This window comes from Bombina bombina, chromosome 3 (genome assembly GCF_027579735.1).
Source record: "Bombina bombina isolate aBomBom1 chromosome 3, aBomBom1.pri, whole genome shotgun sequence".
In the NCBI taxonomy this organism is placed as follows: Eukaryota; Metazoa; Chordata; class Amphibia; order Anura; family Bombinatoridae; genus Bombina; species Bombina bombina.
The window spans coordinates 621,722,072-621,742,769 of NC_069501.1; the positions used below are offsets into that span (position 1 = coordinate 621,722,072).

At 39.1% G+C, this 20,698-nt stretch overlaps 1 long non-coding RNA gene across 1 annotated transcript in view; it reads right to left on the reverse strand.

Moving 5' to 3' along the window:
- Positions 1 to 214: 214 nt before the first annotated feature.
- LOC128651837 (uncharacterized) overlaps positions 215 to 20,698 on the reverse strand; it is a 36,157-nt gene continuing 15,673 nt past the window's right edge. Inside the window, exons 2-3 of the long non-coding RNA XR_008401194.1 lie at positions 3,449 to 3,511; positions 215 to 928 (exon numbers count right to left, since the gene is read on the reverse strand). This is a non-coding gene — a long non-coding RNA (uncharacterized LOC128651837). The remainder of the gene's footprint in view (positions 929 to 3,448; positions 3,512 to 20,698) is intronic.

A 20,698-nucleotide genomic window follows, 5' to 3' on the forward strand; every position in this document is an offset into this window, starting at 1 on the left:
TATGAAACTGAAGATATTTGTTGTTATCATTTTTTTATTAAAGCATCTGTTAAAAGAGTTCAGTAATAGTCTTTTCCTATTCAGTGAGATATCAAATTGGATGGTTTGATGTGTGTATACTATAGAAAACTGCATTTCTTAAAAGAAAAAAAAAATCTTAAAGGGACAGTCTACAATAGAATTTCTATTGTTTTAAAAGATAGATAATCCCTTTATCACCCATTCCCCAATTTTGCATAACCAACACAGTTATATTAATATACTTTTTACCTCTGTGATTACCTTGTATCTAAGCATCTTCTGACAGCCCCCTGATCACATGACTTTTTATTTATTATCTATTGACTTACATTTAGTAGTGTCTTGTGCTAAATCTTAAATAACTCCTCTGGCGTGAACACAATGTTATCTATATGGCCCACATGAACTAGCAGTCCCCTGTTGTGAAAAGCAAATAAAAAAACATGTGATAAGAGGCTGTCTGTAGTGGCTTAGAAACAGGTAAAAATTTAGAGACTTAAATGTTATAAAGTATATTAATATCACAATATAATATTGGTTGTGCAAAACTGAGGAATGGGTAGTAAAGGCATTATCTATCTTTTTAAACAATAACAATTTTAGTGTAGACTGTCCCTTTAAGGACAATTGTAATTTCAATTAGAAAAGTCTGAAAGGCTGATAAGTTGCGCGACTAAAAAGATAAAGCGAGTGTTTAAAAAAAAAAAGACCAACTGCATTCTTTTGTCTTTAGTTTCTGCATAAAATAGCATAATAGACTTAGCATAGAACAGTTTTCTTGAACCAAATGTAATTCCAGCAGTGCATATTGGGGAAATCAAAGTCACCCAGTGTCCTCGGCTTTTGTTGGCATATCCTTTGCTTGTCTGTTCAGAGGAAGGTGGGACTGTCTCTGAGACTGTGACTCCTAAGGTAATAAAATTAAATGTTAATTAACCTTAAAAAAAAATTAAGCCACTGTAGAGAAAGAAGGCACATATATGTGTAGCTTGTAAAGACTGGCAACATTTTAGCAATACACATTTCTTTATTTCTTCATCACAATCTGTCTCCATATTTCTTTACTCGATTACTGTGCCTTATAGGGCTCGATTTAGCAAGCCGTTCGCCACCCTACAACTGCAGGTTCTCATAAGAGAACCTGCAGTCAGTATTTATGAAGCAGCGGTCATCAGACCGCTGATTCCTAGCCTCTTGTGCTTGCGTGCAATGCTGAATACCAGAAGCGGATTGCTTCCCGCCAGAGGCAAGCTGGGGCGTATATAATAGCCTGATAAATTGAGCCCATAGAGTACAGGACACTCCCTGACTTTGCATCTCCACTACAATCCTCCTTTTTATCTGCAGACCGCCTGCAGCAAGCAGTGTTAGATCCAAACAACCACTACTGAGTAATATGTTTTTTAGTGTTTTGCAGTTCCAGATAATACCTATTGAATGGCTTGTTCAGCACGTTTAACTTTACCCCTTTTCCAGGGTCAGTTAGGAACAGATATATAAAGGAGCCCTGCACTGATCAAGCAATCATTGTGCAAATTGTTGCAGGGACACAATTTACAAAAATGAATGATTGACTCTGGCCTTTCCAACGACAATAGAAAAACAACATGCAGGGAAAATTGTGAAACATTTTATAGAAAATTACATTTTGAGTTTATTGCCCCATGAAGTTTTCCTAACCACTGTAGAAAAATAAAAAAAATTAAGTTGCAGCATTGACTATATGTAATACACAGTATGACTGTTAGGCTGACAGGGAAAGGAGGGAAAATGTTTAACTGGAGGAGTATATGATACTGCTAGTCTTGAAATAAACCCTGCCACACAGAGGCTGTTTCACAAACATACACATATGCAAGTGTTACCATAAAAATATGCTGATTGGAGTGGCTGGGTTAGTCCAGTGATTCAGACTCCAAAATTACAAGACTATTGCATTAAAGGGACATGAAGCCCACACATTTTCTTTCATGATTCAGATAAAGAATACAATTTCAAACAACTTTCTAATTTACTTTTATTATCTAATTTGTTTCATTCTCTTGGTATCATTTGTTGAAGGAGCAGCAATGCACTACTGGTTTCTAACTAAACACATGGGTGAGCCAATGACAATCGGTATATATATATATATATGCAGCCACCAATCAGCAGCAAAAACCTAGGTTCTTTGCTGCACCTGAGCTTGCCTAGATAAACCTTTCAGCAAAGGATAACAAGAGAAGGAAGCAAATTAAATACTAAGTCAAATGGAAAGTTGTTTAAAATTGTATTCTCTATTTAAATCATGAAAGAAAAATTTGGGGTTTCATGTCCCTTTAAGTAGTGTTTTTATTGGACTAATTGTACATTAAAAAGACACACACTCTTCCACGGCTCTTGATTAGTATTGCTTCAGACCTCAGAACATATATAACTCTCAAAAGCTTGGCTTTTTTAAATGTACGGTTAGTCCAATCACTTCTTAAAGGGACACTGAACCCAAATTTTTTATTTTGTGATTCAGAGAGAGCATGCAATTTTAAGCAACTTTCTTTTTTACTCCTATTATCAAGGTTTCTTCATTCTCTTGGTATCTTAATTTGAAAAGCAAGAATGTAAGTTTAGATGCCGGCCCAATTTTATTGAACAACCTGGGTTGCTCTTGCTGATTGGTGGATAAATTCACCCACCAATAAACAAGTGCTGTCCATACTGGCTCCTTAAATTAGATGCCTTCTTTTTCAAATAAAGATAGCAAGAGAACAAAAAAATAGATAATAGGCGTAAATTAGAAAGTTGCTTAAAATTGCATGCTCTATCTGAATCACGAAAGAAAAAATTTGAGTTTAGTGTCCCTTTAATACAATACTAACACATACCCACATGCTATAAAGCTAATAAAGTATATACATTCATCTCCTGAGTGGTACTTTAACTATGTGTTTAAAGGGACAGTATACACCAATTTTCATATAACTGCATGTAAAAGACAATACTATAAAGATGAATATGCACAGATACTGATAAAGCTCCCAGTTGAGCACTGTTGATGAGGTTAGATTGGGTCACCCAGTGAAAGGTGCTGGGAAAGCAGGAACAGCAGACACTCCCCCCCCTCCCCTGAATATGAAAAGACTATTTACACAAAAAGGAGCAAGATAGAGTCTAGACATCAATCTACATCTGATACTTTGGGGCTTGGTTACGAGTCTGAAAATCAGCACAATGTTATTTAAAAATAAGCAAAATTATACATTTTTAGAAAAACACCCACACATGGGATATATAAAGGAATCATCTACAAAACATTTATTCAAATAATTTTGTGTACAATGTCCCATTAACAAATCGTTTTAACAGATAATTAAAGTACAACTCAGGAGCCACAGAGAACTGCTGGTCCCCTGGGGAAACTGCCATTGAGCCAACCAGCAGTACTACATACCTCTTCGTAATGAGTCTTTTTCTTCTTGGGAAGTTTTTCCTCTTGCACAGTCTCTGGTGGTCTCTGTTATGAACAATATAAAAGCTATGTCACTCTCAAAACAATATACTTTTTTTTCTTATATAAAACATATTTTCTTGTACCATAAAATATCACTCACAAAAAATACACATTACGCACATCTTGCTTCTGCGTAAAATTGTGCTTGTTCCACTCTCGAGAGAAAGCCCAAAAAGGAAATACTGTAACCAAGGTTTTCTTCAAAATGCTGCACATTGCCTAAACCAGCTACTGTAGGTGATTTTGCAGCATTTTAAAGAGAACCCTTGTTCTTGCCTCATACATAGTACCCTATTATTCAGGTTAATGTGTTTATCTGAGGTAATGTTTGGAAAATATTCCAGTGAAAAATGAAGACAGACAGACTATAGTAATCATATGGCTCATCAGAATTCAATCCAAAAACATAATTTATGTAAGAACTTACCTGATAAATTAATTTCTTTCATATTGGCAAGAGTCCATGAGCTAGTGACGTATGGGATATACAATCCTACCAGGAGGGGCAAAGTTTCCCAAACCTCAAAATGCCTATAAATACACCCCTCACCACACCCACAATTCAGTTTAACGAATAGCCAAGCAGTGGGGTGATAAAGAAAGGAGTAGAAAGCATCAACAAAGGAATTTGGAAATAATTGTGCTTTATACAAAAAATCATAACCACCATAAAAAGGGTGGGCCTCATGGACTCTTGCCAATATGAAAGAAATGAATTTATCAGGTAAGTTCTTACATAAATTATGTTTTCTTTCATGTAATTGGCAAGAGTCCATGAGCTAGTGACATATGGGATATCAATACCCAAGATGTGGATCTCCACTCAAGATTCACTAGAGAGGGAGGGAATAAAATAAAAACAGCCATAATCTGCTGAAAAAAATTAATCCACAACCCAAAAATATAAGTTTATTTCATTTGAAAGAAAAAACTTAAAGGGACACTGAACCCAAATTTTTTCTTTCATGATTCAGATAGAGAATGCAATTTTAAGCAACTTTCTAATTTACTTCTATTATCAATTTTAATTCGTTCTCTTGCTATCTTTATTTGAAAAAGAAGGCACCTCAGCTAAGGAGCCAGCAAATGTTTGCTTCAGGACTATGGACAGCACTTGTTTATTGGTGCTGACCAATCAGCAAGGACAACCCAGGTTGTTCACCAAAAATGGGCCGGCATCTAAACTTACATTCTTGCTTTTCAAATAAACATACCAAGAGAAAGAAGAAAATTTGATAATAGGAGTAAATTAGAAAGTTGCTTAAAAATGCATGCTCTATGTGAATCACGAAAGAAAATTTTTGAGTACAGTGTCCCTTTAAATCAAAAGCAGAAGAATCAAACTGAAACAGCTGTCTGAAGAACTTTTCTACCAAAAACTGCTTCAGAGGAAGCAAATACATCAAAACGGTAGAATTTAGTAAATGTATGCAAAGAGAACCAAGTTGCCGCTTTGCAAATCTGATCAACTGAAGCTTCATTCTTAAAAGCCCACGAAGTGGAGACTGATCTAGTAGAATGAGCTGTAATTCTCTGAGGCGGGGCCTGACCCGACTCAAAATAAGCTTGATGAATCAAAAGTTTCAACCAAGAAGCCAAGGAAATAGCAGAAGCCTTCTGACCTTTCCTAGGACCAGAAAATAAAACAAATAGACTGGAAGTCTTCCTGAAATCTTTAGTAGCTTCCACATAATATTTCAAAGCTCTTACCACATCCAAAGAATGTAAGGCACTTTCCAAAGAATTCTTAGGATTAGGACACAAGGAAGGGACAACAATTTCTCTACTAATGTTGTTAGAATTCACAACCTTAGGTAAAAATTAAAAAGAAGTCCGCAAAACTGCCGTATCCTGATGAAAAAATCAGAAAAGGAGACTCAAAAGAAAGAGCAGATAACTCAGAAACTCTTCTAGCAGAAGAGATGGCCAAAAGGAACAACACTTTCCAAGAAAGTAGTTTAATGTCCAAAAAATGCATAGGTTCAAATGGAAGAACCTGTAAAGCCGTCAGAACCAAAATAAGACTCCAAGGAGGAGAAATTGATTAAATAACAGGCTTAATAAGAACTAAAGCCAGTACAAAACAGTGTATATCAGGAAGTATAGCAACCTTTCTGTGAAATAAAACAGAAAGAGAGGAGATTTGTCCTTTCAAGGAACTTGCAGACAAACCCTTATCCAAACCACCCTGAAGAAACTGTAAAATTCTAGGAATTCTAAAAGAATGCCAGGAGATTTTATGAGAAGAACACCATGAAATGTAAGTCTTCCAAACTCTATAATAAATCTTTCTAGAAACAGATTTACGAGCTTGTAACATAGTATTAATCACAGAAAACCTCTATGACTTAGTACTAAGCGTTCAATTTCCATACCTTCAAATTTAATGATTTGAGATCCTGATGGAAAAACGGACCTTTAGATAGTAGGTCTGGCCAAACGGAAGTGGCCAAGGCGGGCAACTGGACATCCGAACCAGATCCGCATACCAAAACCTGTGTGGCCATGCTGGAGCCACCAGCAACACAAATGATTGTTCCATGATGATTTTAGAGATCACTCTTGGAAAGAGAACTAGAGGCGGGAAAATGTAAGCAGGATGATAACACCAAAGAAGTGTCAGTGCATCCACTGCTTCCGCCTGAACATCCCTGAACCTGGACAGGTATCTGGGAAGTTTCTTGTTTAGATGAGAGGCCATGAGATCTCTCTGGAAGACCCCACAACTGAACAATCTGAGAAAACACATCTGGATGGAGAGACCACTCCCCTGGATGTAAAGTCTGGCGGCTGAGAAAATCCGCCTCCCAATTGTCTACACCTGGGATATGCACCGCAGAGATTAGACAAGAGCTGGATTCCGCCCAAACAAGTATCCGAGATAGCTGTTGCTAGGCCAAATGGAAGAGCCACAAATTGGTAATGCTTGTTTAGAAAAGAGAATCTCAGAAACTGATAATGTTCTGGATGAATCGGAATATGAAGGTATGCATCCTGCAAGTCTACTGTGGACATATAATGTCCTCGCTGAACAAAAGGCAGAATAGTCCTTATAGTCACCATCTTGAAAGTTGGTACTCTTACATAACGATTCAAAAATTTCAGATCCAGAACTGGTCTGAATAAATTGTCCTTCTTTGGTACAATGAATAGATTTGAATAAAAACCCAAACCTTGTTCCTGAGGAGGAACTGGCATGATTACCCCCTGAAGACTCCAGGTCTGAAACACACTTCAGGAAAGCCTTAGCTTTTACTGGATTTACTGGGATACGTGAGAGAAAAAATCTTCTCACAGGAGGTCTTACTCTGAATCCTATTCGATACCCTTGAGAGACAATGCTCTGAATCCATTGATTTTGTACAAATTTTATCCAAATATCCTTGAAAAACCTTAATCTGCCCCCTACCAGCTGAGCTGGAATGAGGGCCGCATCTTCATGCGGACTTAGGGGCTAACTTTGGTTTCCTAAATGGCTTGGATTTATTCCAATTTGAGGAAGGCTTCCAATTGGAAGCAGACTCCTTGGGGGGAGGATTGAGTTTTTGTTCCTTATTCTGACGAAAGAAACGAAAACGGTTAGAAGCCTTAGATTTACCCTTAGGTTTTTAATCCTGAGGCAGAAAAACATAATTTATGTAAGAACTTACCTGATAAATTCATTTCTTTCATATTGGCAAGAGTCCATGAGCTAGTGACATATGGGATATACAATCCTACCAGGAGGGGCAAAGTTTCCCAAACCTCAAAATGCCTATAAATACACCCCTCACCACACCCACAATTCAGTTTAACGAATAGCCAAGCAGTGGGGTGATAAAGAGTAGAAAGCATCAACAAAGGAAATTTGGAAATAATTGTGCTTTATACAAAAAAAATCATAACCACCATAAAAAAGGGTGGGCCTCATGGACTCTTGCCAATATGAAAGAAATGAATTTATCAGGTAAGTTCTTACATAAATTATGTTTTCTTTCATGTAATTGGCAAGAGTCCATGAGCTAGTGACATATGGGATATCAATACCCAAGATGTGGAGTCTTCCACTCAAGAGTCACTAGAGAGGGAGGGACTAAAACAAAAACAGCCATATTCCGCTGAGAAAATAATCCACAACCCAAAAATAAGTTTATTTTCACTTTTGAAAGAAAAAAACAAAACTTAAATCAAAAAGCAGAAGAATCAAAACAGCTGCCTGAAAAACTTTTCTACCAAAAACTGCTTCCGAAGAAGCAAATACATCAAAATGGTAGAATTTAGTAAATGTATGCAAAGAGGACCAAGTGGCTGCTTTGCAAATCTGATCGACTGAAGCTTCATTCTTAAAAGCCCATGAAGTAGAGACTGATCTAGTAGAATGAGCTGTAATTCTCTGAGGCGGGGTTTGACCCGACTCCAAATAAGCTTGATGAATCAAAAGTTTCAACCAAGAAGCCAAGGAAACAGCAGAAGCTTTCTGACCTTTCCTAGGACCAGAAAATAAAACAAATAGACTAGAAGTCTTCCTGAAATTTTTAGTAGCTTCCACATAATATTTCAAAGCTCTTACCACATCCAAAGAATGTAAGGATCTCTCCAAAGAATTCTTAGGATTAGGACATAAAGAAGGGACAACAATTTCTCTACTAATGTTGTTAGAATTCACAACCTTAGGTAAAAATTGAAAAGAAGTCCGCAAAACTGCCTTATCCTGATGAAAAATCAGAAAAGGAGACTCACAAGAAAGAGCAGATAGCTCAGAAACTCTTCTAGCAGAAGAGATAGCCAAAAGGAACAACACTTTCCAGGAAAGTAGTTTAATGTCCAAAGAATGCATAGGTTCAAATGGAGGAGCCTGTAAAGCCCTCAGAACCAAATTAAGACTCCAAGGAGGAGAAATTGACTTAATGGCAGGCTTAATACGAACTAAAGCCTGTACAAAACAGTGTATATCAGGAAGTATAGCAATCTTTCTGTGAAATGAAACAGAAAGAGCGGAGATTTGTCCTTTCAAGGAACTTGCAGACAAACCCTTATCCAGACCATCCTGAGGAAACTGCAAAATTCTAGGAATTCTAAAAGAATGCCAGGAGAATTTATGAGAAGAACACCATGAAATGTAAGCCTTCCAAACTCTATAATAAATCTTCCTAGAGACAGATTTACGAGCTTGTAACATAGTATTAATCACTGTGTCAGAGAAACCTCTATGACTTAGTACTAAGCGTTCAATTTCCATACCTTCAAATTTAATGATTTGAGATCCTGATGGAAAAACGGACCTTGAGATAGTAGGTCCGGCCGTAACGGAAGTGGCCAAGGCGGGCAACTGGACATCCGAACCAGATCCGCATACCAAAACCTGTGTGGCCATGCTGGAGCCACCAGCAACACAAAAGACTGTTCCATGATGATTTTGGAAATCACTCTTGGAAGAAGAACTAGAGGCGGGAAGATGTAAGCAGGTTGATAACATGAATAGATTTGAATAAAACCCCAAACCTTGTTCCTGAAGAGGAACTGGCATGATTACCCCTGAAGACTCCAGGTCTGAAACACACTTCAGAAAAGCCTGAGCTTTTACTGGATTTACAGGAATGTGTGAAAGAAAAAATCTTCTCACAGGAGGTCTTACTTTGAATCCTATTCGATACCCTTGAGAGACAATGCTCTGAATCCAATGATTTTGGACAGATTTTATCCAAAAATCCTTGAAAAACCTTAATCTGCCCCCTACCAGCTGAGCTGGAATGAGGGCCGCACCTTCATGCGGACTTAGGGGCAGACTTTGGTTTCCTAAATGGCTTGGATTTATTCCAATTTGAGGAAGGCTTCCAACTGGAAGCAGATTCCTTGGAAGGAGGATTGAGTTTTTGTTCCTTATTCTGACGAAAGGAACGAAAACGGTTAGAAGCCTTAGATTTACCCTTAGGTTTTTTATCCTGAGGCAAAAAAACTCCTTTTCCTCCAGTGATAGTTGAAATAATAGAATCCAACTGAGAACCAAATAAATTATTACCTTGGAAAGAAAGAGATAGTAATCTAGATTTAGATGTCATATCAGCATTCCAAGATTTAAGCCACAAAGCTCTTCTAGCTAATACAGCTAAAGACATGGATCTAACATCAATTTTGATAATATCAAAAATGGCATCACAAATAAAATGATTAGCATGTTGTAGTAAGCGAACAATGCTAGATATGTCAGAATCCAATTCATGTTGCGCTAAATTTTCCAACCAGAAAGTTGATGCAGCCGCAACATCACCCAAAGAAATAGCAGGTCTGAGAAGATGACCTGAATATAAATAGGCCTTCCTTAGATAAGATTCAAGCTTCCTATCTAAAGGATCCTTAAAGGAAGTGCTATCTTCCATAGGAATAGTGGTACGTTTAGCAAGAGTAGAAATAGCCCCATCAACTTTGGGGATCTTTTCCCAAAACTCTATAGATTTTGCTGGTAAAGGATACAATCTCTTAAACCTTGAAGAAGGAACAAAGGAAGTACCTGGCTTATTCCATTCCCTAGAAATCATATCAGAAATAGACTCAGGAATGGGAAAAACACCTGGGGAAACCACAGGAGGTTTAAAAACAGCATTTAAACGTTTATTAGACTGAACGTCAATAGGACTGGTTACCTCAATATCCAAAGTAATTAACACTTTTTTTAATAAAGAACGCATATACTCTATTTTAAATAAATAAGTAGATTTGTCAGTGTCAATATCTGAGGAAGGATCTTCTGTTTCAGATAGATCCTCAGCAGAAGAGGATGAATTATTATGTTGTTGGTCATTTGAAATTTCATCAGCTAAATGAGAAGTTTTAAAAGACCTTTTACGTTTATTAGAAGGTGGAAATGCAGACAAAGCCTTCATAATAGATTCAGAAACAAATTCTTTAAAATTTACAGGTATATCATGCACATTAGAAGTTGAAGGAACTGCAACTGGCAATGTACTATTACTGATAGAAACACTATCTGCATGTAAAAGTTTATCATGACAACTATTACAAATGACATTCGGTGGAATAATTTCTACAATTTTGCAACAAATGCACTTAGCTTTGGTAGAACCGATGTCAGGCAGCAATGTTCCAGCAGAAACTTCAGAGACCGGATCGGATTGGGACATCTTGCTCAATGTAAAAGAAAAAACAACATATAAAGCAAAATTATCTATTTCCTTAAATGACAGTTTCAGGAATGGGAAAAAATGCAAAAGCATAGGCCTCTTGATAGAGAAAGCAGGAGGCAAACATGAATGGGGTATTGAAATAATGAAAAAAATTGGCGCCAAGTATGACGCACAACGTAACGTAAACTTTTTTTGGCGACAAAAATGACCGGAAATGACACACTTGCGTCACTAATGACGCCGCCGTGTGAAAGGTCTCGACGTCACGTATGACGCCGGAAATGACGAAGTTGCGTCAAAAACGTAATTTCCCGCGCCAAAAATGACGCAATAAAGTCTAACATTTGACGCACCCATAGGCCTAATACCCGCAAATGCAAAAAATAGTCAAAATTGAAAAAGACTAAACCCCAGGTAAGAAACAAATTTCTTAAAGTGTTTATATTCCCAAATATGAAACTGACAGTCTGCAGAAGGAAATACATGAACCTGACTCATGGCAAATATAAGTACAATACATGTATTTAGAACTTTATATAATTTGCATAAAGTGCCAAACCATAGCTGAGAGTGTCTTAAGTAATAAAAACATACTTACCAAAAGACACCCATCCACATATAGCAGATAGCCAAACCAGTACTAAAACAGTTCTTTAGTAGAGATAATGGTAAATTTGAGAGTATATCGTCGATCTGAAAAGGGAGGTAGGAGATGAATCTTTACGACCGATAACAGAGAACCCATGAAAAAGACCCCTGTTAGGGAAATCATCGTATTCAATAGGTGATACTCCCTTCACGTCCCTCTGACATTCGCTGTACTCTGAGAGGAATCGGGCTTCAACAATGCTGAGAAGAGCATATCAACGTAGAAATCTTAGCACAAACTTACTTCACCACCTCCATAGGAGGCAAAGTTTGTAAAACTGAATTGTGGGTGTGGTGAGGGGTGTATTTATAGGCATTTTGAGGTTTGGGAAACTTTGCCCCTCCTGGTAGGATTGTATATCCCATATGTCACTAGCTCATGGACTCTTGCCAATTACATGAAAGAAAACTCCCTTCCCCCAGTGACAGTTGAAATAATAGAATCCAACTGAGAACCAAATAAATTATTACCTTGGAAAGAAAGAGATAGTAATCTAGATTTAGATGTCATATCAGTATTCCAAGATTTAAGCCACAAAGCTCTTCTAGCTAAAAAAGCTAAACACATGGATCTAGCATCAATTTTGATAATATCAAAAATTGCATCACAAATAAAATGATTAGCATATTGCAATAGGCGAATAATGCTAGATAAGTCAGTATCCAATTCCTGTTGCGCTAAATTCTCCAACCAGAAGGTTGATGCAGCCGCAACATCAGCCAAAGAAATTGCAGGTCTGAGAAGATTACCTGAATATAAATAGGCCTTCCTTAGATAAAATTCAAGCTTCCTATCTAAAGGATCCTTAAAGGAAGTACTATCTTCCATAGGAATAGTGGTACGTTTAGCAAGAGTAGAAATAGCTCCATCAACTTGGGGATTTTTTCCCAAAACTCTATAGATTTTGCTGGTAAAGGATACAATTTTTTAAACCTTGGAGAAGGAATAAAAGAAGTACCTGGCTTATTCCATTCCCTAGAAATCATATCAGAAATAGCCTCAGGAATAGGAAAAACCCCTGGAGAAACCACAGGAGGTTTAAAAACAGCATTTAAACGTTTATTAGACTGAACGTCAATAGGACTGGTTACCTCAATATCCAAAATAATTAACACTTCTTTTAATAAAGAACGCATATACTCTATTTTAATAAATAAGTAGATTTGTCAGTGTCAATGTCTGAGGAAGGATCTTCTGTATCAGATAGATCCTCATCAGAAGAGGATAAATTATGTTGTTGGTCATTTGAAATTTCATCAACTAAATGAGAAGTTTAAAAAGACCTTTTACATTTATTAGAAGGTGGAAATGCAGACAAAGCCTTCAAAATAGAATCAGAAACAAATTCTTTAAAATTTACAGGTATATCATGCACATTAGAAGTTGAAGGAACTGCAACTGGCAATATACTATTACTGATGGATACACTATCTGCATGAAAAAGTTTATCATGACAACTATTACAAATGACATTCTGCGAAATAATTTCAACAATTTTACAACAAATGCACTTAGCTTTTGGCAGGACCGATGTCAGGCAGCAATGTTCCAGCAGAAACTTCTGAGGCAGGATCAGATAGAGACATCTTGCAAAATGTAAGAGAAAAAGCAACATATAAAGCAAAATTATCTATTTCCTTATATGACAGTTTCAGGAATGGGAAAAAAAGCAAATAGCATAGACCTCTGATAGAGAAAAAAATCAAGAGGCAAACATCAATGGGGTATTGAAATAATGAAAAAGTTTGGCGCCAAGTATGACGCACAACATAACGTAAACTTTTTGGCGCCAAAAAATAACCGGAAATTACACACTTGCGTCACTAGTGACGCAACCGTGTGAAAGGTCTCGGCATCGAGTATGATGCCGGTAAAGACGAAGTTGCGTCATAGACGTATTTTTCTGCGCCAAAAACAGAATTTATGCTTACCTGATAAATTACTTTCTCCAACGGTGTGTCCGGTCCACGGCGTCATCCTTACTTGTGGGATATCTCTTCCCCAACAGGAAATGGCAAAGAGTCCCAGCAAAGCTGGCCATATAGTCCCTCCTAGGCTCCGCTCACCCCAGTCATTCGACCGACGGACAGGAGGAAATATATATAGGAGAAACCATATGGTACTGTGGTGACTGTAGTTAGAGAAAATAATTCATCAGACCTGATTAAAAAACCAGGGCGGGCCGTGGACCGGACACACCGTTGGAGAAAGTAATTTATAAGGTAAGCATAAATTCTGTTTTCTCCAACATTGGTGTGTCCGGTCCACGGCGTCATCCTTACTTGTGGGAACCAATACCAAAGCTATAGGACACGGATGAAGGGAGGGAGCAAATCAGGTTTCCTAAACGGAAGGCACCACAGCTTGCAAAACCTTTCTCCCAAAAATAGCCTCCGAAGAAGCAAAAGTATCAAATTTGTAAAATTTGGCAAAAGTGTGCAGTGAAGACCAAGTCGCTGCCTTACATATCTGGTCAACAGAAGCCTCGTTCTTGAAGGCCCATGTGGAAGCCACAGCCCTAGTGGAGTGAGCTGTGATTCTTTCAGGAGGCTGCCGTCCGGCAGTCTCATAAGCCAATCGGATGATGCTTTTAAGCCAAAAGGAAAGAGAGGTAGAAGTCGCTTTTTGACCTCTCCTTTTACCAGAATAAACAACAAACAAGGAAGATGTTTGTCTGAAATCTTTTGTAGCCTCTAAATAGAATTTTAGAGCACGGACTACGTCCAAATTGTGTAACAAACGTTCCTTCTTTGAAACTGGATTCGGACATAAAGAAGGTACAACTATCTCCTGGTTAATATTTTTGTTAGAAACAACCTTAGGAAGAAAACCAGGCTTAGTACGCAAAACCACCTTATCTGCATGGAACACCAGATAGGGCGGAGAACACTGCAGAGCAGATAACTCTGAAACTCTTCTAGCAGAAGAAATTGCAACCAAATACAAAACTTTCCAAGATAGTAACTTAATATCTATGGAATGTAAAGGTTCAAACGGAACCCCTTGAAGAACTGAAAGAACTAGATTTAGACTCCAGGGAGGAGTCAAAGGTCTGTAAACAGGCTTGATCCTAACCAGAGCCTGAACCAATGCTTGAACATCTGGCACAGTTGCCAGTCTTTTGTGTAGTAAGACAGATAAAGCAGAGATCTGTCCCTTTAGAGAACTTGTAGATAATCCTTTCTCCAAACCTTCTTGTAGAAAGGAGAGAATCTTAGGAATTTTTATCTTATTCCATGGGAATCCTTTGGATTCACACCAACAGATATATCTTTTCCATATTTTATGGTAAATCTTTCTAGTTACCGGTTTTCTGGCCTGAACCAGAGTATCTATCACAGAATCTGAAAATCCACGCTTGGATAGAATCAAGCGTTCAATCTCCAAGCCGTCAGCTGGAGGGAGACCAGATTTGGATGTTCGAATGGACCCTGAACAAGAAGGTCCTGTCTCAAAGGTAGCTTCCATGGTGGAACCGATTACATATTCACCAGGTCAGCATACCAAGTCCTGCGTGGCCACGCAGGAGCTATCAAGATCACTGAGGCCCTCTCCTGATTGATCCTGGCTACCAGCCTGGAAATGAGAGGAAACGGTGGAAATACATAAGCTAGGTTGAAGGTCCAAGGTGCTACTAGTGCATCTACTAGAGTCGCCTTGGGATCCCTGGATCTGGACCCGTAGCAAGGAACCTTGAAGTTCCGACGAGACGCCATCAGATCCATGTCTGGAATGCCCCATAATTGAGTTATTTGGGCAAAGATCTCCGGATGGAGTTCCCACTCCCCCGGATGGAATGTCTGACGACTCAGAAAATCCACCTCCCAGTTTTCCACACCTGGGATGTGGATCGCAGACAGGTGGCAGGAGTGATCCTCCGCCCATTGAATTATTTTGGTCACTTCTTTCATCGCCAGGGAACTCCTTGTTCCCCCCTGATGATTGATATACGCAACGGTCGTCATGTTGTCTGATTGGAACCTTATGAATCTGGCCTTTGCTAGTTGAGGCCAAGCCCTGAGAGCATTGAATATCGCTCTCAGTTCCAGAATGTTTATCGGGAGAAGAGACTCTTCCCGAGACCATAGACCCTGAGCTTTCAGGGATTCCCAGACCGCGCCCCAGCCCACTAGACTGGCGTCGGTCGTGACAATGACCCACTCTGGTCTGCGGAAGCTCATTCCCTGGGACAGATGGTCCAGGGTCAGCCACCAACGGAGTGAATCTCTGGTCTTCTGATCTACTTGAATCATTGGAGACAAGTCTGTATAGTCCCCATTCCACTGTTTGAGCATGCACAGTTGTAATGGTCTTAGATGAATTCATGCAAAAGGAACTATGTCCATTGCTGCAACCATCAACCCTACTACTTCCATGCACTGCGCTATGGAAGGACGAGGAACAGAATGAAGAACTTGACAAGAGCTTAGAAGTTTTGACTTTCTGACCTCTGTCAGAAAAATCCTCATTTCTAAGGAATCTATTATTGTTCCGAAGAAGGGAACTCTTGTCGACGGAGACAGAGAACTTTTTTCTTTGTTCACCTTCCATCCGTGTGATCTGAGAAAGGCCAGAACGATGTCTGTATGAGCCTTTGCTTTTGACAGGGACGACGCTTGTATTAGAATGTCGTCCAAGTAAGGTACTACTGCAATGCCCCTCGGTCTTAGAACCGCTAGAAGGGACCCTAGTACCTTTGTGAAAATCCTTGGAGCAGTGGCTAACCCGAATGGGAGGGCCACAAACTGGTAATGCTTTTCCAGAAAAGCGAACCTTAGGAACTGATGATGTTCTTTGTGGATAGGAATATGTAGGTACGCATCCTTTAGATCCACGGTAGTCATAAATTGACTTTCCTGGATAGTGGGTAGAATCGTTCGAATGGTTTCCATCTTGAACGATGGTACCCTGAGAAATTTGTTTAGGATCTTCAAATCCAAAATTGGTCTGAAAGTTCCCTCTTTTTTGGGAACTACGAACAGATTGGAATAAAATCCTATTCCTTGTTCCTTTATTGGAACTGGGTGTATCACTCCCATCTTTAACAGGTCTTCTACACAATGTAAGAACGCCTGTCTCTTTATTTGGTTTGAGGATAAGTGAGACATGTGGAACCTTCCCCTTGGGGGTAGTTCCCTGAATTCCAGGAGATAACCCTGAGAAACTATTTCTAGCGCCCAGGGATCCTGAACATCTCTTGCCCAAGCCTGAGCAAAGAGAGAGAGTCTGCCCCCCACTAGATCCGGTCCCGGATCGGGGGCTACTCCTTCATGCTGTTTTGTTAGCAGCGGCAGGCTTCTTGGCCTGCTTACCCTTGTTCCAGCCTTGCATCGGTTTCCAGGCTGGTTTGGGTTGTGAGGCATTACCCTCTTGCTTAGAGGATGCAGAATTAGAGGCCGGTCCGTTCCTGAAATTGCGAAAGGAACGAAAATTAGACTTATTTTTGGCCTTGAAAGGCCTATCTTGTGGAAGGGCGTGGCCCTTTCCCCCAGTGATGTCTGAAATAATCTCTTTCAATTCTGGTCCAAATAGAGTTTTACCTTTGAAAGGGATGTTAAGCAATTTTGTCTTGGAAGACACATCCGCTGACTAAGACTTTAGCCAAAGCGCTCTGCGCGCCACGATAGCAAACCCTGAATTTTTCGCCGCTAATCTAGCTAATTGCAAAGCGGCATCTAAAATAAAAGAGTTAGCCAACTTAAGTGTGTGAACTCTGTCCATAACCTCCTCATATGGAGTCTCTCTACTAAGCAAGTTTTCTAGTTCCTCGAACCAGAACCACGCTGCTGTAGTGACAGGAACAATGCACGAAATGGGTTGTAGAAGGTAACCTTGCTGTACAAAAATCTTTTTAAGCAAACCCTCCAATTTTTTATCCATAGGATCTTTGAAAGCACAACTATCTTCAATAGGAATAGTAGTGCGTTTGTTTAGAGTAGAAACTGCCCCCTCGACCTTAGGGACTGTCTGCCATAAGTCCTTTCTGGGGTCGACCATAGGAAATAATTTCTTAAATATAGGGGGGGGAACAAAAGGTATGCCGGGCTTTTCCCACTCCTTATTTACTATGTCCGCCACCCGCTTGGGTATAGGAAAAGCGTCGGGGTGCACCGGAACCTCTAGGAACTTGTCCATCTTGCATAATTTCTCTGGAATGACCAAGTTGTCACAATCATCCAGAGTAGATAACACCTCCTTAAGCAGTGCGCGGAGATGTTCCAATTTAAATTTAAATGTCACAACATCAGGTTCAGCTTGTTGAGAAATTTTTCCTGAATCTGAAATTTCTCCATCTGACAAAACCTCCCTCATGGCCCCTTCAGATTGGTGTGAGGGTATGACAGAACAATTATCATCAGCGCCCTCCTGCTGTTCAGTGTTTAAAACAGAGCAATCGTGCTTTCTCTGATAAGTAGGCATTTTGGATAAAATATTTGCTATGGAGTTATCCATTACAGCCGTTAATTGTTGCATGGTAATAAAAGCATTGGCGCACTAGATGTACTAGGGGCCTCCTGTGTGGGCAAAACTGGTGTAGACACAGTAGGAGATGATGTAGTATCATGTTTACTCCCCTCATCTGAGGAATCATCTTGGGCAATTTCATTATCTGTGGCAGTACTGTCCTTACTTTGTTTGGACGCTATGGCACAATTATCACATAAATTTAAATGGGGAGACACATTGGCTTTCATACATATAGAACATAGCTTATCCGAAGGCACAGACATGTTAAACAGGCTTAAACTTGTCAACAAAGCACAAAAAACGTTTTAAAACAAAACCGTTACTGTCTCTTTAAATTTTAAACAGAAAACACTTTATTACTGAATATGTGAAAAAGTATGAAGGAATTGTTCAAAAATTACCAAAATTTCACCACAGTGTCTTAAAGCATTAAGAGTATTGCACACCAAATTTCAGAGCTTTAACCCTTAAAATAACGGAACCGGAGCCGTTTACAAATTTAACCCCTATACAGTCCCAGCTATAGCCTTTGCTGAGACCCAACCAAGCCCAGAGGGGAATACGATACCAATTGACGCCTTCTAGAAGCTTTTCCAGCAAATTTCAGATCCTCACACATGCATCTGCATGCCCTGCTCTCAAAAAACAACTGCGCAGTAATGGCGCGAAAATGAGGCTCAGTCTACAACTAGGAAGGCCCCCTGACTGGAAAAGGTGTCTAACATAGTGCCTGCCGTTTAATAAACGTTCCCCAAGTTTATAAATGCGAATTGTCAGCATAAATATGAATAAAATGCCCAAATAAAGCAATCGATTTAGCCCATAAAAATGTCTACCAGTTTTTTAGCCCATATTAAGCCCTTTATTCTGTTTGTTTGACTAAGAAAATGGCTTACCGGTCCCCATGAGGGGAAATGACAGCCTTCCAGCATTACATGGTCTTGTTAGAAATATGGCTAGTCATACCTTAAGCAGAAAAGTCTGCTAACTGTTTCCCCCAACTGAAGTTACTTCATCTCAACAGTCCTATGTGGAAACAGCAATCGATTTTAGTTACTGTCTGCTAAAATCATCTTCCTCTCACAAACAGAAATCTTCATCCTTTTCTGTTTCAGAGTAAATAGTACATACCAGCACTATTTTAAAATAACAAACACTTGATAGAAGAATAAAAACTACATTTAAACACCAAAAAACTCTTAACCATCTCCGTGGAGATGTTGCCTGTGCAACGGCAAAGAGAATGACTGGGGTGGGCGGAGCCTAGGAGGGACTATATGGCCAGCTTTGCTTGGACTCTTTGCCATTTCCTGTTGGGGAAGAGATATCCCACAAGTAAGGATGACGCCGTGGACCGGACACACCAATGTTGGAGAAAATATTTTCGCGCCAAGAATGACGCAATAAAGTTTTTTCATTTGATGCACCCGCGGGCCTAATGCGGCCCGCAATTTGCAAGAAGTAGTCAATTGAAAAAAGACTAAACCCCAGGTAAGAAAAACATTTATTTAAAAGATGTTTATATTACCCAAATATGAAACTGACAGTCTGCAGAAGGAAATACATGAACCCGACTCATGGCAAATATAAGTACAATACACATATTTAGAACGTTGTATAAATGCATAAAGTGCCAAACCATAGCTGAGGTGTCTTAAGTAATAAAAAACATACTTAACAAAAGACACCCAATCCACATATAGCAGATAGCCAAACCAGTACAGAAACAGTTATCAGTAGAGGTAATGGTAAATTGAGAGTATATCGTCGATCTGAAAAGGGAGGTAGGAGATGAATCTCTACGACCGATAACAGAGAACCCATGAAATAGACCCCCGTTAGAGAAATCATCGTATTCAATAGGTGATACTCCCTTCACGTCCCTCTGACATTCGCTGTACTCTGAGAGGAATCGGGCTTCAACAATGCTGAGAAGCGCATATCAACGTAGAAATCTTAGCACAAACTTACTTCACCACCTCCATAGGAGGCAAAGTTTGTAAAACTGAATTGTGGGTGTGGTGAGGGGTATTATTTATAGGCATTTTGAGGTTTGGGAAACTTTGCCCCTCCTGGTAGGATTGTATATCCCATATGTCACTAGCTCATGGACTCTTGCCAATTACATGAAAGAAAAGGTTTTAATGTTGTACTATATGTATTTGAGATTTTCTGACAAAAAAACACCTGAAATATCCATGGTTTTTAACTTGCATTACTTTATGCTTCCCCCCCTCCCCCAAAATAACAACAACATAGTTTATGTTTACCTGGCAAATTAATTTATTTAATGGTGGTGAGAGTCCACAATCCATTAGTCCTGGGAATTACTCATCCCTACCACTAGGAGGCAAAGATTCCCAAACACAAGAACTCTATAAAACCCCTCCCACCTCACCAGTACCTCAGTCTAACTTATAGCCCAGCACAAAGAGGAAGGAAAAGTAACAGGCGCCAACAAAATAGGAGCAGAGAAAAAAAAGAAGTGCACAAAAAAAACAGAGTGGGGTCTCGTGGAATATCACCACCATAAAATAAATTAATTTATCAGGTAAGCATAAATTATGTTATCTTTTATACAGGTGGTGAGGTCCATGATCATTACTCCTGGAAACTAATACCCAAGATGTGGAATCCACGAGTAATAACAGAAAGGGGTGTGATCTAAAAAACATTTTTTTCATTGAGAAACCAAATCCACAAACCCAATAGAGCCTCAAGTCAACTAAAAATAACCAACAGGCAAAATAAATCATCCTTGGACAACTGCCTGAAGAACATCATACCAAAGGCTGCGTCAGAAGAAGCAAAGACATTAAAATGGTAGGAAAAATATGCAAAGAGGACTAAATAGCTGCCTAGCAAAATTGGTCCATTTGATAAAACATTCTAAAAACATAAGAAGTGATATCTGGTATGATATAATGAGCAGAAAACCATCTAGATGGAGGC